We start from the raw sequence: 15,174 nt of genomic DNA, 5'->3' as shown, positions 1-15,174 counted from the left end.
AGAATGTTTGTGAGAAGGAATTGTCAAATGCAACAATAAAGAGGGGACTAAGACAGTGAGAGGAGGCTGGTAGGTGGATATATTTGAAGCAAAAATAGAATCCTTCTCAATATGAACATAAAATTAGGAGTGGAGGGTGTGAGAGTTCATTGCAGCAAATGTCCAATATAAATTTTATAATAAAAGTGAGGCACCTGGATTTTACAGCACAAACATCAAACTGTAAAGGTCTGATTGGGACAATCCTGGATCTAAGCACCAGCCTGCTCTTTCATGAACCCTTGTCTCTGTGATAATTATAAATTCAGAAAATATTACTTAATGATGTATGATCACACGTGGGGAATAACTCAAAAAATATAGCCCTAGATAAGCAATCTCAGGTTTTACACAAATAGCCCAATGAATTTTGGGGCTTATTTCCAAAAGTTGCAGTTCATTATTGGTGGACACTAGGGCCAGATGAAAAACTCACTATTTCCCTAAATTTGTAACTCTAACTGAAGGTTACCTTTCGATCTGTCCAAAACAATCTTGCTACCTTAGAGCTTTTGTTGGTTTGGTGCATCTCTGCTTTCTGAACACTTGCTGTGAGTATTTAAATTTTTTAAAGACTTCAGGTGAGAGCCTAAAGTCATGCTGTACACTTCTACTTTTCTAGAGAATACATACAATTTTAAAGCTAATGTCCAAGTCTAAGATTCAAATATTAATTTGAATTTGACGTTCTTCGAGTATTTGTGAGGAAAAGAAGAGCCATTCTAAGAAATGTCTCCCACTAAAATTAGAGTATTCATGGATTACAAATCCCTGTGTGGTATGAACAGGGAATCTGTATGTTTAATAAAAACTGAAACTATTAAAAATACACACAGAAAATAATTGGAATAATTTGTTAGCCTACTTCAGGTGTCCATACAAGTAGACCTGGTCCTTGAAAAATAGTCCTGCTTCACATACAAGCTTCTCAGACCTCCATCACTCATTCATTTGCAAACACAACCCATTGTCAGCAAAGGAAAAATCGGTATGTGAACTGTTACAGGAGCTTGATCCTTACAAATTGATGGGCCCAGACAATGTCCACCCAAAGTTACTAAAAGGACTGGCTGACAGTCTCATGAGGCTGCTTTCCATGACCTTTGAGCAGTTGCAGAGATCAGGAAACATCTCAGAAGACTGGAAGTAGGCTGGGATCCTACCAAGAGGACCAAGGAAATTATACTCCAAGGAAACTATCAGGAGCAAGGAAATTATAGTCCCATCAGTCTTCAGTCCCTTTGAAAGTCATGGAATGGATCCTCCTTGGAGTCATCCCAAACTGGATGAAGCACATGACTGGGAAAATCCAGCACAGATTCAACAAGGGCAAGTATTGTTTGACAAACATGATTTTCTGCTATGACAAAGGAACCCTCTTGGCTGGTGTGGGGTGACAGTGGAGATTGTCTTCCTGGATTTCTCCAAGGGTTTTGTTAGGGTCTCCCTCAGCCTGGCTTAAGGGTATCTGCAGAGTGACATCTCCTGAAAGAGGGGTCCTTTTGAAGGACTCTTTTACAGGTGGACCAGAGGATCTGGGTGAGCAATGCTGAAGCACACAGCAAGGTAAGAGGGTTAAGGATAAAATTAATATGCCTGCTAAAGTGGACACAATTTCTTATGAGGGAACCTGATCCTAACAGTTGCAAAGATTTAGATACACGCTATGATTCCTCATGGAGAAAAAGTAAGCAGTTGAATACCTTTTGCTCTTTTAAGTTATTGTAATATATTTCTGAATGTTATATTACTGAATTATTCATAACTATTCAACACTAACTTCAGCAGAAATACACAGGATAAATATATGACCATGTCTGCCACTAAAAATTTCTGGATTGAGAAATAGTTGATTATTGTAAAGTTAATCATGGTGGGAAAAAAGGGTGTATCAAGAAAATTTCCTTAGATCTTTTTCTTTTTAGATTTCCATTGGCAAGCATGGCAGGATCATCAGGTGCTCAGGGAAGCAAAAAGCACATTAAAAAAAGCAAGTTTAAAAAAAACATATAATTTTCACTGTAGCCGTCAGCCTGCAGCTATTACAAATGAGTAATTTATAAGTGTGTAATTTACAGAATGTGTATGGAAGCGCATTTAATGCTGATACAAAGACAGCTTGGATGTGTAATGAGGTTTTTATAGCATATTGTGCTAGGTTTAATGCAGGCATGTAGGTACAGCTTCCTCAGCAATCACTAAGGCTTGGTTGAGGATGCTTTCTTTCTTTTAAGCCTGAAAAATGTGCTTTTAAATAGAACTCCAGAAAAAATTTACATAATTATTTCAAATCTGTCAATGTCTGTTCTTTGGACATGATCACTCTGTAATATATGGAGGCTGCATTAGTTATGAGAGGTTTTTTTAAACTGTCACAACACTACCAAGATGAGAAAACTAATCCTGTGCTTAATGCATGGCTGGATCCTTCTGGAAAATAATGAGAGGCATCCTAGGGAGAAAGGACTATTTACCATAAAATCCATTCTCAGTATATTTCTCCTCCTTTTTTTTAATTTCATTTTTTAAGCACATTTGCATGAAAACAGGATCTCTGGCTAAGGATGCCCTTTGGATTCCCCCTCCCCCTTGGTATTTTAACATCCTCTTGTGGTGACTAGCGTCCAAGTTCTGTCAGCACCTACAAATTTAACCTTTCAAACACACCCACTGATTTCCTTGAAGCAATCTACTGAATGTGCTGCAGCACATGGACAGTGTTTGCAGGAGCAGGGCCCAGATAATTATTTCCAGATGAAGTGTGCTGCAAAAAGAGTGGTAGAACTAGCACAGCCAGAAGAGTGAAATTTTAAGGAACTGAATTCAGCCCAAGATATGCCCCTCAATAATTTCTTTGCCTGGAACAACTCAAGCACAGGATAATTTTCACCAGTAAAAATCAGAAGGAGCAAATGCTAGAGGGTCTCAAAGGGAACCTGTGAGAGCCAAGAGCAGTGGTCTCACAGGGGTACAGACCCTGGAGGGATTGCTTCCCTAGGATGCTGCTGACCCAGATGGCAAAGCAGAGATGATCTATGTCTCTGTGGTATGAGTTGTGACTCCAGTCTTTATTGAAGAGTTCATTTTTAGCTGAATCCATGGCCTAAATTTAGGTGTGGTGTTCTTGCCCTCAAAGACAGCTGCAGTTACTGGATCAAATCAGCTTTTCTAGCACTCTTTTGCCTGATGACAATACTGGAGAATAACATTAAAAAATACTGATGAGGCACATTAAAGATTTTAAGTATATTTTCTCTTCAATCAGAAGTGACTTCTTCTGTGGGTAATCACATCTTTTTACATTTTGCTCTCCATAAGGAGAGTTGTTAGGTTGTTTTCACCTCAGCAAAAATTCTAGAAATGGCCTCCATTGTCTCATGTGCTCATGCATTTTATCTTTGTAGTTGAAAGCCCCAGTGTAAAGTCAGAGGACATCCCCATTTGGGGTGTTCACAATCAGTAAGGAAGCAAATCCTAGGTTGCCAAACAACAGAAATGTAGGGGAAAAACATAAGGAAGAAGAATCTGGTCTACTTTACTGGCAGGAAAAGATGAAATTTGAGGAGACTGCTGTGTGCTTCTGAGGGATAGTTCTGATTTGGAATTTCATCACCAGAAAAGTAGCCATTTTTGGCCCTAGAACAAATACTTCTGAAAGCCAGATTATACTCCAGGTCAGGTACAGATTTGGAGCAAATAACATGAAACACTGCAGTGCATTCAAAGCTCCAGTGTACCTTCTGATTCCCAGTCTGCCATTCAGTGTTAACAGAATTCAAAAGCACAAACTAAAATTCATCCTAAGGCACTGAGTTTCTTCCATTTCTGGGTTTAATTGGAATTTTTATATACAGTTTCCAGATAAAATCATAAGTCAGGTCATCATTTCCCAACTAAACCTTTACCCAAAGGTCCCAGAACCTGAGTGAATCTTTAAATAGACCCCAACCTGTTGTTCAAGTTTCCTATGCAATATGGAACAAGGTGAATTTCCATTCTGTGGCTTGGGGCTTTGCTGAAGATCCTTCTCAAAGTGTTTCCTTCATGCACATGACCTCCTTATTTTGTTGTAGCTTGCGCCAATCTAAATAAATGGCAATAAATACCGAGGTTATTTTATGAGCAAATAGACATCACCACCTTCCCCCGTGTTCTGTGCTCATAAGTGACAGGTGACATACAGTTGGTTTTCACTCTCAGTTGCTGCCCATTGCACACACCATTTGCCAGAGAAACCTGACAAATAAAGAAAAGAAAAAGTATGAAAGAGAATAAATTTTGATACTAAAACTGAGTAAACATGACATGTAATTTATCAAAAGCATAAATACAAGCAGTGCCAACATGTCTTTTTCCTCTAAAATGATATATTTTACCAGAGGGATATTTCAGATTTTTCACTTAGTGCCAAGGTAATTTTAATACCTTTCTAATCTACAACATATGGGTCATATGATATTGCACATTATTTGCACCACCAATAAAACAGCCCATTAATCAAAAATGCCTCCATAACCTCCAACAGTATAAACTGGAAAATGTGCTTAATATTTTAAGTGGAATTATTTGCTTGAAATGCTCTTTTTTGCTGTAATAAATGTCTGCTAATTTTAACACTTGGTCAAGCATACCAAAAATTATTCTAAATCTTTATTTATTTGAAGTCTTCACTGTAAATAAAGCCCAGTCTGTGAATACATTTATCTTCAAATTATCTGATGTGCTTTTGGTTTTTTTTCATCAGCGTTACTGTGTGAGCTTAGATTAGAGTCATTGGGAAATAACTAATACATATTATTTGTGTAATTATGATATTTCTCCCAAGCTTGGCCATCCTGTAACAAAGTCTGCTAGAAATGAACATCAAATTTATGTACATATAGATAATTTTCTTTATAAAATCTCATACACTATAATGAAACATTTGTGTGAGGCAGGAAATTATAAACACTGTTCAGAATTCTCACTTCAGCCTTTGGCTTGTAGCAGTCTCTGATTTTGAAAACAGGTGTAAAAAATAGATATAGAATTTACCAGTATTTTAAAATAAAAACATATTAACTTAAGACTACAGAAATGCTTTTTCTATTAAACAGAGAAAGACAGGAGATCTGAATTCTATTGTTATTATTATTTTGCTAAAGAAAGTATCTGAATAATTATTTTCCATACTTTTGCATTAATCTCTCTGGCAAACATCAGTGCTTAGATACATATGGGGCTTGTTAGTCTCCACACAGAAAATAAAGCCTTTCTCTTTTTCTACCAGATTTCATCTCCAGCACTCAAATAGGGACAGAATCAAAAACCTCTGAAGTGTAGGTTGGTTTTGAGCATGGTTATTAAGTCCCCTTTACAAGAAAGAGAAATTGAGGCTGTGAGTAAGAATTCTCCAACCAAACATAGTTTGCCAAATTAAAGCTATAGTTTTCCTCATCACAGGTATTAGTTGTCACTCATGAAAGCCTATCCAGAGAAACTTGGTTCCTAAGCGTGGAAGAAGAGCTGTACATACAAGTTTGTGAGTAGTCATTAGTACTGGGGACTCTATTTGCACAGCTCACTGTCTCTCTCTCTCTTTTAGCCCCCTGAAAAACAAATAGAAAAGTATCTTTCTGCTTAGAGTTATATGAGACTAAAACATTCACAAGACACTATCAGGACCTACAATGAAAGGTGTTATAAAATCAGAGATTGTTACTGCTTTTTATTAGAAAGCACATTCAGTTAAAACTCCCCCACACTTTCCCAATAAAATTACTGTTTAGGGGAAAAAAAACCAAAAACCAAAACCGGAACCAAAAAAAAAACCAAAAAAAGCCAAAACAAAACAAAACAAAACAAAAACCCTCAACACTATTCTCATTAAGGAAGGTCTATCTGCTTTCAGCTAAAATGAGCACTGACCTTATATTTTATTCAGTGCTCACAGGCATTTTTAAATTTTAGTTCAATAAAGGTTTTTGGTTTTTTTTCAGTCTGATATAACCAAAATGAGGGCCTCTTCTACAAATGCTTACATGTGTGCTCAGGTTTAGGAGGGTTTCCAGTGAAACAAGTTCCACATACAAACTTAGGCAAGTGCATTTCTGTTTGTAGGCTCAGAGTCTAAGAAACCATATTTTACCAGTTCTCTGAATCATTGCTCCAAACCTGCTAATAGCAACAAGCTCCTGCTGACTTTACAGTAAACAACTAATTCTCAGTAGTGTTATTAATTATTTTCCTGCTGAAAAATACTTCTAATCTTCCTAGATATTTTAATTTCATAAGAATTTATAAAAAATAATATTTTCCCAAATATCAGAACAGGTATATTAAGCCAGCCAAGAGAAGATGTAAGACTAAAAAGGGGGGAAATTTACACAAGGTGTCTGCCCAATGTAAATTTTCATTAGGTGTCATGCTATCCAGTTATTGTGAAATAATAAAATACATCCATAGAGTGCTATATTTTTTTTTACCTCTGGGTTCTGATGACATGCACAAGCTGTTAGAGTAATAATGTCACTAGCAACTCCTGATAAAAAAGTAGTTCTATTTAATACAGCTGGGTGCAGTTCACTCTCTCTATACTGTAAATATAAACCAGAATATCACATGAGAGCAACTAAATTATATAACTGCTCATGCAAACCTGTACAATACCCTTAACAGCCCCTCATAAATCTGGAATGTTTTGCTGTTTCTTCCCCTTCTCAAGCATCCAAACTTGGGTGTATTTCTTTTCAAATATTTTATTTAGTGTACAGATCTTTTTCTCCACTGCTGTCAGTCAAGGTAGTGATGGGGTGAAGGTGCAGTATCAGTCACTGTGCACAGCAGGAAATCAAAACCTGCAGAAAATACTTGCCATCAGCAAGAGGTAGAGTCAAGCTGCCTACTTGAAAAATGCTTCTTAGACCTAAATAAGGAAAAAAAGAACAAGCACAATGTTTCAGAGAAATAGTCTGTGGTAGACTGGATTGAAAAAGAAAGTGTGGGAGGCCAGCACTCTCAAGTGAAAATATTTAAAGTTTTGCTATTGTTTCTAAATGGCAGTAAAACACATAATATAATCCCCACTCTGTAGAAAAAAAAAATTCCTATGAGTTGATGGCACTTCTGATAAAATTAACTGGGTTTTTCTTTACATTAGAAAATGGCAGTCTATCAAAACACTCCAGAAATATATCAATTTCCATGAACTTTGACCAAAACATATAGAACTGTATAATGAGTCAAGAACTGTATAATGAGTCAAGAACTGTACAATGAGTCAAGGCAAATTAAAGGCTGCTAACAGCTTCATTTTCTCCTTGCACAAGTAAATTATGCCATCATTGTTTTCTCCAAATCAATGTTTTTCATAGCATCTTTACTTTTCTGCCCACTCAGGTACCCCACATCCAGCAGAGGACACTCAATACCACCTTGCTTCACCTGGCCCTTCCCACAGATTCCAGGGGCACTGGGGCTTTGCTGGAAGCACCCAGGGGGTGACTGCAGGTGCTTCAATGGTAATAAACACCTTGTGGTAAACACCTGGGCTGGAGAGTTGTATCCCAAAAATTGCCTCCAGGACTCTGAACGTGGCCTTTTCTTCTGTGTGTCTGAATGAGGCAAGTTTGTTCTGAATGTAACATCTGTTTAATCATTCTATCTCTGATCATATGGATCATCCATGGTCTATTCCAGGGAGTATTCCCTGTGGAAAAAATCATTAAAAATTAAATTTTACCACTCTTTTTCTGTTTTCTGGTTCATCCTTTTGTCCATTTATCTCTTGCTTTGATCCTGTTGTTATCCAGCTATACTTAGACATATTCTTTAATAATCTCTCCAGGTGCTGTTCCTGTCTTGACAGAGAGTACTTAAATTTTCTTTGAGATACAGTCAGGGAAATATCTTAAATTCAGAAATTACACCAGTAGTGGAGGAAAAAACATCTGTAGACAGGTCTGTCTCTAATTACTGCACTATCAACTACTGCTTTCTTCACATCTTCCCAGAATTTTCAGCTTCAAGAAAGATACTATTTTCCTCATCCCTATCTGTTATATTTTCATCCTACAGTATCATAAAACACCTCTGAAACAACTGCAAACTTCATATGTTTGCAATTGATAAGTACAAGCAGATAAAAAAAATATATAAAAAAATACCACCTCCAAAAAAAACCACCACCAAACCAACAATCAAAATAACCCCTCCCATCAACAGTATTGGCACCTTGTCAGATTTCCAAGTACAAGCAATATGAGTATCTATATTTCACCAAAATTTTGTAGAACTGTAAAAAATAAACCTAGAAGATCATAAGAACCTGTCACCCTCATGTCAAGATCAACCATACAGAAATCTTCCGTCACCTTTTCTTTGACTTCCTTAAATTTCAGTTGTACAGATTTCATGCCACCTGAAATAAGACAATGCCAGTTCAACTTCTGTATTTTTCCCTTTTTTCTCTCTTACTTTTAAAGAAAATTCACAGCTTTTTTGCCCTGAGTGCAGGGATACAACACTAGTTTTGGTACTACTACTCATCTGAAGAGTTGAAATGGCTCTTAAGGAATGCTTTTTTTTTTTTTTTTTTGAAGCCTTTTGAAGCCTTGAAAAGGCATTTTTTCACCTGAAAAACTTGCTTATCCAGAGGAATTTTCGTTTTTGCTACTACCCAGAAGACAGAAGCCTGAATTTAAGTTATGTTGTTTTGAGAAATGTGTCAGTATTTTGATTGTACTCAAAACCTACTCATGAAATCTCTTGATCTAACAACCCTGATCACCATATGATCAACATTTCTGGATGCTATCAAGACACAAGGAGACTGTCTCTCAACTCTCTCTGTACAAAAAAATATTTACACAGCACCCTATTTAACTGTACCGTTTCCTTATTTATTTTGGGCTCTATTCCAAAACTGTCCTTTGGTAGTGCTGTTTTTGGGGAAGGAAAGAGGAGAAGTTAAATAACGTTCTTCGTGGATTCTTTCCAATCTGAGACATTGCTAGCCTTTGCTTACAGCCTCTTACCCTCTATTATGTTGTGATAAATTCTCCCAAAAATATTTTATCTGTGCTTTCCTGTATCTAGATTCCCTTCTATTCTCAGCATCACTCTGTGAAACATTACTGCTTTTTCAGCCATTATCATTTGTCTTCATTTCTTGTATTTCATTTGTTAAATACGTTTATTCTGTAAAGAGCGATGGATCTCAACTACATCCAAGATAAATCTGCCCTTTCTCCCACAGATGTGTCACATTCTGCCACCCTCATCATCCTTCTACTCAGTGACAGTAGCTGTCTGAGACCTTAGAGAGAAGCTAGAGAAGAAAATAGTTACATGAAGTCTAAAGATACTTAAGCTTAGTCATAAACTGAGCCTGTTTATGCACAGTTGTTAAATGACTGAGTCAGGGTATAAAGCTGCTCGTGAATCTCAGCCTAGACTACTGTCTGGCACCAGGGGAGCGTTTCTTTGTGCTTGGCCTTCCACAGGTCTGTCTGTTTATATGCTTGCTGACACATTCCTGAGCCTGCTCACTCCCAAACCTTGCTTCTTTTAAGTATTTATGTAGTTAATGGCAGGAAAGAGGTAACAATGGTAGACTTAGCAGAAACAAAAGTGAGACAGCAAGGGAGTTAATTACAAAAAAAAAAAAAAAAAAAAAACCAACAACAACAAAAACAACGAAACAACAACAACAGAAACCAAACATGAAAAACTAAGTAACATCATTTCAGTCACTGGACAATGTAAGTTTGGTGAGTTGCTGACGGCAGCTCTGCTCTATGCCAAAATACTTACAATTCTCTCCTTGTTTGTTAGCTCTCTCTTTGGCTTTCCTGTGCCAGCTCAGATCCATTAAGGCCATATATTTTAACAATGATGATTTTACGGTCAAATATACAATGCATGAATTCATGGTGGTCAAACCCAAATGTACTCTCAAAATGCTAACGCTTAGGGAAATAGTCCAGTGGGGGATTTTGTCATAATATTTATTACAGTAATACCACAGATTCTGTTAGCAAAACCACTGCTGTGTCAGCAAGTTCTGGAAAAATAATAAAAGGAACTATAAATAAAATACATAAATTTAATTAAAGGTTAAATCTTTGAGAGAAACCCCTCCTTAAAAGGGACTAAAAGTTTTGTGATTTTATCTTCACGATATATCTTTTCTCTCCAATTTATATATTTTTTTAATCTTGCTGCTTATTTACAAACACAGTAATTATTCAAATGATGAAAGCTTAAAAAGTCACTGGATACAAAGCTATTCATCTAATAAGTAACCTAATGCCCACTACAGTAATTGTCTAAAAACACACCACAGAGGAAATCAGGTCAAAAAATTGAATCTCCTACATTTTTTGGTTGTTGCTTTAAAATGGATTTTTTTTCTATTTTGAAAGAAAGATAACCTGATATTCTTTACATACTTGAAAAGGTATAACATTTAACAAACAAACCAGAAACATTTGAAAATATATTATTGCTTTAATATAACAGCTTATAATGTTGACATATACCCCGTGTTCCTGGGCTGCCTTGTTTCAGTATCAGCTTATATTTTGAGATAATTCCATTCTTTCCTGCAAGTTCCTGTGAGAGGAACTCTTTTTGCTACAGAGACAAGTTATTATACATTATCGAAGCTGTTGTCCTTACAGATATCCTTAAAAAATATTGTAGACCTTGCAGATCCATTATGTAAAAATTTAGGATGCTGAGATCCAATTTGAGCTGCCTGCTTTCCAGAAGACAGCCTGCACTGCAGGCAGGTGGGCATATGGAATATCTGGTGTCTGAGAACAGAGTGTTCCAAGAACCCAAGGTGGCTACAGGTTAGGTTTCTCATCTCAGGCAGGTGACATGTACTGTCCTTCAGAGATGCCTCTCTGTGCACTAAGGCTGTAGGGGACACATAAAGAACCAGGGAGAGAGAAAATAGTCCTAATTTTCAGTTAAAAATAAAGGAAAAAGTACCTTTATAGAGGAGACTCCTTCCAGGACATTTCCTCCTAATTTGTCTCAAACCAAGGCAGTCATCTTGCATTGTGGCTGGGGCAAGGGTTAAAGCTTAGAAATACAGGTGGAAGCATGACATGTGTGGAAAACCTCTCAGGTGTGAAAGAAGGCCATCAACTTTAGAAGCCTGTGAAAACCTGGTAGATACAGACAACAAATATGTTACAGAAATGCAGGATCTCTGATGGGCATCTGATTGTGTGGAACAGTGTAAAATGTCTGGGAGATGAATCCCAGCTCTGAAGCCTGCACAAGTGAATCCCAATCTTATCATTTTAAGTAAAGGACCAATTAGCTCCTGAAATGCCTATCTTGTTAAGTTTTGTGGATTTATATACCAGAAATAAAGAGAAGATTTTAACATGGGAGGGCTTATATTTTTATTAGTGGGATAATAAAACTGCAAAAAGAGTAATGTAATAATATGTTAGTTTGAAGTATGCACAGACAAGGTAATAAAATAGTTTAAGTAGCCAATGTCCTTAAAAGATATTAGTGCAATCAGATTTTTGAGATCATAGATTCTGAGGCAGAAGGTCAAGATTTTATGCTAATGCATTATATTAATTTAAAAGTTAAATTTACCAATTGACAGATAAAATAAGGTGTTTTCAGTATATTATGGATTGCAGAATTTTATATTGCTAAGAAAATGCACTGGCCGTATGTGTCTATAGGAGGCAACTGCATATTTGCAGGGCAGCGAAGGAGCTGAGCACAGTTTTCCCAAAATAAATCTTCTGATACCTATCATTTCCCTAGGTCCTGTCAAATCAAGGAGACTTTAATATTATAAGGAACTGAAAAGTTCAAATAATTACTTGATTTTCTCAACAGAATGGGAAATTGTATCTGCTTTCTTTCTCCTCTTGAAGTAAACAGTACTTACTCTAATAATGTAATAGTGCCCATTGTAATGTTTAAAAAGGTATGCAAGTATTTAATAGATGTGTTGTTCTTTGTTTTCCACTTAGCAGTCAGCTGTTCCTGTTGTCATTTGGCATGAGAACATGCCTTGCAGTGTATGTCCAGATGCTGGGCACTGCACTATGAGCTACAGTGTCCGAGCTTGCCTTAAATTGGCCAGTTCAGGAGCTGGCAGCAGTTTACCAGTGACAGGGTGGAATTCAGCACTAGCAAACTTGCCCTTCAGGAATGTTTCCCATGTAAGATTTAGGCTGTTGCAGCTTTTGGTGTTGGAGCTAGTTAGCTGAAAATGAATCACTGCAGCTGTGCTGTACTGGCATTGTTAGACACCTGTCCGGCTAAGAGAAAGTCCCTCTCATCCTTTAACAAGTACAGAAATTGCATTAGTTCTGTGAAGAACTTCCACTTAGGGAAAAAAGATCATCTGAAGTCTTACTCTGGTAATTTAGGGAGGTATGAGAAAAATGTCCCATGTCAAAAGCTGCAGCAAGGGACGGTGGTTTCTCTCTCTTCTAATCCATCCCCTCTCATGGCATCTTTAAAGAGTACACTCCCACCTACACAGAGCTGGCAATCCTTGTCATTGCCCCCTGTCCCACCCTCCCACCAGCCTCTCCAGCACCTGCCACTACCACCAGTCAGCTCCACCTCTCAGCAGGGAGCACTAAGGATCAGGGGAATATGGCCTCATCCTTGAGACTGCTGCCCAGGGGAAGTGGCATTAGTTTTACAGCTATCAAGTCACATATCTTTGGTGTCACTCTGATGTATACACACCATCCTTCCTGAGAAAAATATGTACAGCACTGACCCCTTTCCTGCTTTCCCTGACAATGGCTTGACCTTCCACTGTCTTTGTTATGCCATTCAAACCATAAATATTGTCTTTGTTTCTCTCAACAGAGCAACAACCCATCTTTGTGTCTGGCTAGGCTTTGCACAGCATGTATCATTGTACATTTGCTGGTCAGCACAGCATGACAGTACCACTCACATGGGGTACCAGGGAGGACCAGCAGGTGCTGGAGCCAGGCTGACACAATGCTGCCACACTCCACCAGTGCAGAAAAGCAACAGAGCATGCACAGCAGCCAAAGCTGAGGTGCTCCAGGGACTCTTAGTATCATTAGCACTTTGGTTAGATACTCTAAAGGCAGGCTGCAGCTGAAGCAGATATTTGGAAAACATAATTTTGGCTTACAGAGCTGAATTGCTTTCAGTAGCTCTATTATATGCCTAGACCTGAGCTCTAAAAGATAAAACTACCTCAAAAACCTTTGATTTCTTCGTGCACACTTCTCTGTCTTTTGCTGTCTGTATTCTACCTAACAGTTAGGAATATCAATACTTACCATAAATTATGGAAAAATATTACTAATAGGTCCTCACAAGAGCTTGTATTCCCCTCCTCACAGGGGGATTTTGAATAGGAGTACTTGCATCATTACTGACAGATGCCTGTCTAATCAAGGCCTTTATGGATGTGAGCACTACAACTTTAGGCATTACATTCCAGTGCTTCACTACCTCTGCTGTTTTGGTTTGGTTTTTTTAACCTGATGGATAACCTGGATTGGTCTTGTTGGAGTTTAGTACTTCTCCCACATATAGTGAAGCATATAGCCTTTTGGAACTGATTTGATTTTACTTCTTTATCAGCAAAAACAAAATACCTGATGAGCTTGTTAAAAGTAGCAAATGCTTTTACATTTCCAAGGAATCAGATTTTTGGAAGAAAAGAGAACCATTTTGGTAGCATATCTGAGGTGTAAACTCTCTCTGAAAAAGCCATTGCACCTTTTATAGTAACACAACAGAAATGCCACTTGCCACAGCTGATTTACCTTCCTGTTTCCAGTCAAATGTGCTGCTGAAAAAAATGTAGATGTGGGTGGTTAGGAAAAGAGGTAAAGACCTGATTGATATAAACACAATATTTTTAAAATGTTGAAACTCACAGAGTGAGTAAATAGCAATTTTCTATTGTGTAGAAAGCAAGCTGAGAAAACTCAGCTAACATCTGTTAAAGTTAGGAAATATCCCTCTACTGTGACTAAATGGTATCAGGGATGCATCATGTTATCAGACACGGGATGGATTCCACTCACTACAATTAAACATTTACCTTTCATTCCACCCTCATCATTAATATAGCTCTCTGCCATGCTGAAATGACAAGGTTATAAACACACAATGATAGAACATCACAAGACACCTGTATCTATCAAAGAAATAGCACAGAAATCAATAGCATAGAGGAGGGTGATCCTGGGAATTCGATGAGTGGATGTGAAAAATAGATATCTGCAGGTATGCCAACATCCTTGTGACTTTTGTGTGACAGATTGTTTCAGCACAACTAAAGTGTTCACTTTATTGCTTTTTCTCCTATAGCTATAGTATAAAACTACTCTCTGGAGGCCTTGTATTTGTTTCACTTAAATATTTGGCTTTTTATTTATTGGAAAATACATTTCCTATTTTCTTATCCTCCTGAAGTCACTTGGTTTTCATAGCTGAGCAATGTGTCTGTTCTGCAGGAGACATAAACTCTTTCATATCAAAGTCGCTGACACTAATCAAATATCCTAATTGCCCAGGTAGGAAAAAGTGCAAGACAATGCATTTGGGAAAGAAAAACAATTACTTGTGACTTATGTCATTCCTTAAACAAAAATACAAAAGACTGAAGCAATGAGAAATTGCCATTGAAATTTTGTACAGTCAGAGTACAATAATCCTGTAATTAGCCAGAACTGAATTCTTGCTATTACTAAAATGCATAATAATAAAATACCTTGTATTTTATTACTCTAAAATTGAAAAAGCTGCACAAATTTGGCACACTGATAATGTGGTAAAACTGTTAAATTGGATCAACTCAATTAAAAAAAAATTAAAAGTTCTGCTTAATCTGTAATTTTAAGATTTGCCTTTTCTTTTTTACATTAACTGAAAAAATCCGAGAAATACCATTTTGACCCAAAACATTGAATTTCTTCATTTACAAGAAATATGAAAAAAAAAGAATCTGGGACCATTTCAGAATTTTTTATCGTTTGGGTGAGGACACTAAACTCATTTCCTCAAGCACAGTGTCACTAAAGCTAATTGATGTTTTCCAAAAGTGAAATTCATTCTCAGTTAGCTGTGTTCCAGATGTACGAGAATCACACACCCAAGCCTGAA

General features: G+C 37.2%; 1 long non-coding RNA gene across 1 annotated transcript; it reads left to right on the top strand.

The window, feature by feature from the left end:
- The first annotated feature begins 1,450 nt into the window (after positions 1–1,450).
- Positions 1,451–7,766, top strand: LOC139590674 (uncharacterized). Its single transcript, XR_011679393.1, has 2 exons — positions 1,451–1,605; positions 7,417–7,766. It is a non-coding gene; the product is annotated as an uncharacterized lncRNA (long non-coding RNA).
- The last annotated feature ends 7,408 nt before the right edge of the window (positions 7,767–15,174 follow it).

This window comes from Agelaius tricolor, unplaced genomic scaffold (assembly GCF_023055355.1).
Source record: "Agelaius tricolor isolate 1412-34295 unplaced genomic scaffold, bAgeTri1.0.p SCAF_5, whole genome shotgun sequence".
Classification (NCBI taxonomy): domain Eukaryota; kingdom Metazoa; phylum Chordata; class Aves; order Passeriformes; family Icteridae; genus Agelaius; species Agelaius tricolor.
The sequence above is the reverse complement of the archived record's forward strand: the minus strand, read 5'-3'. Positions and strand labels throughout refer to the sequence as shown.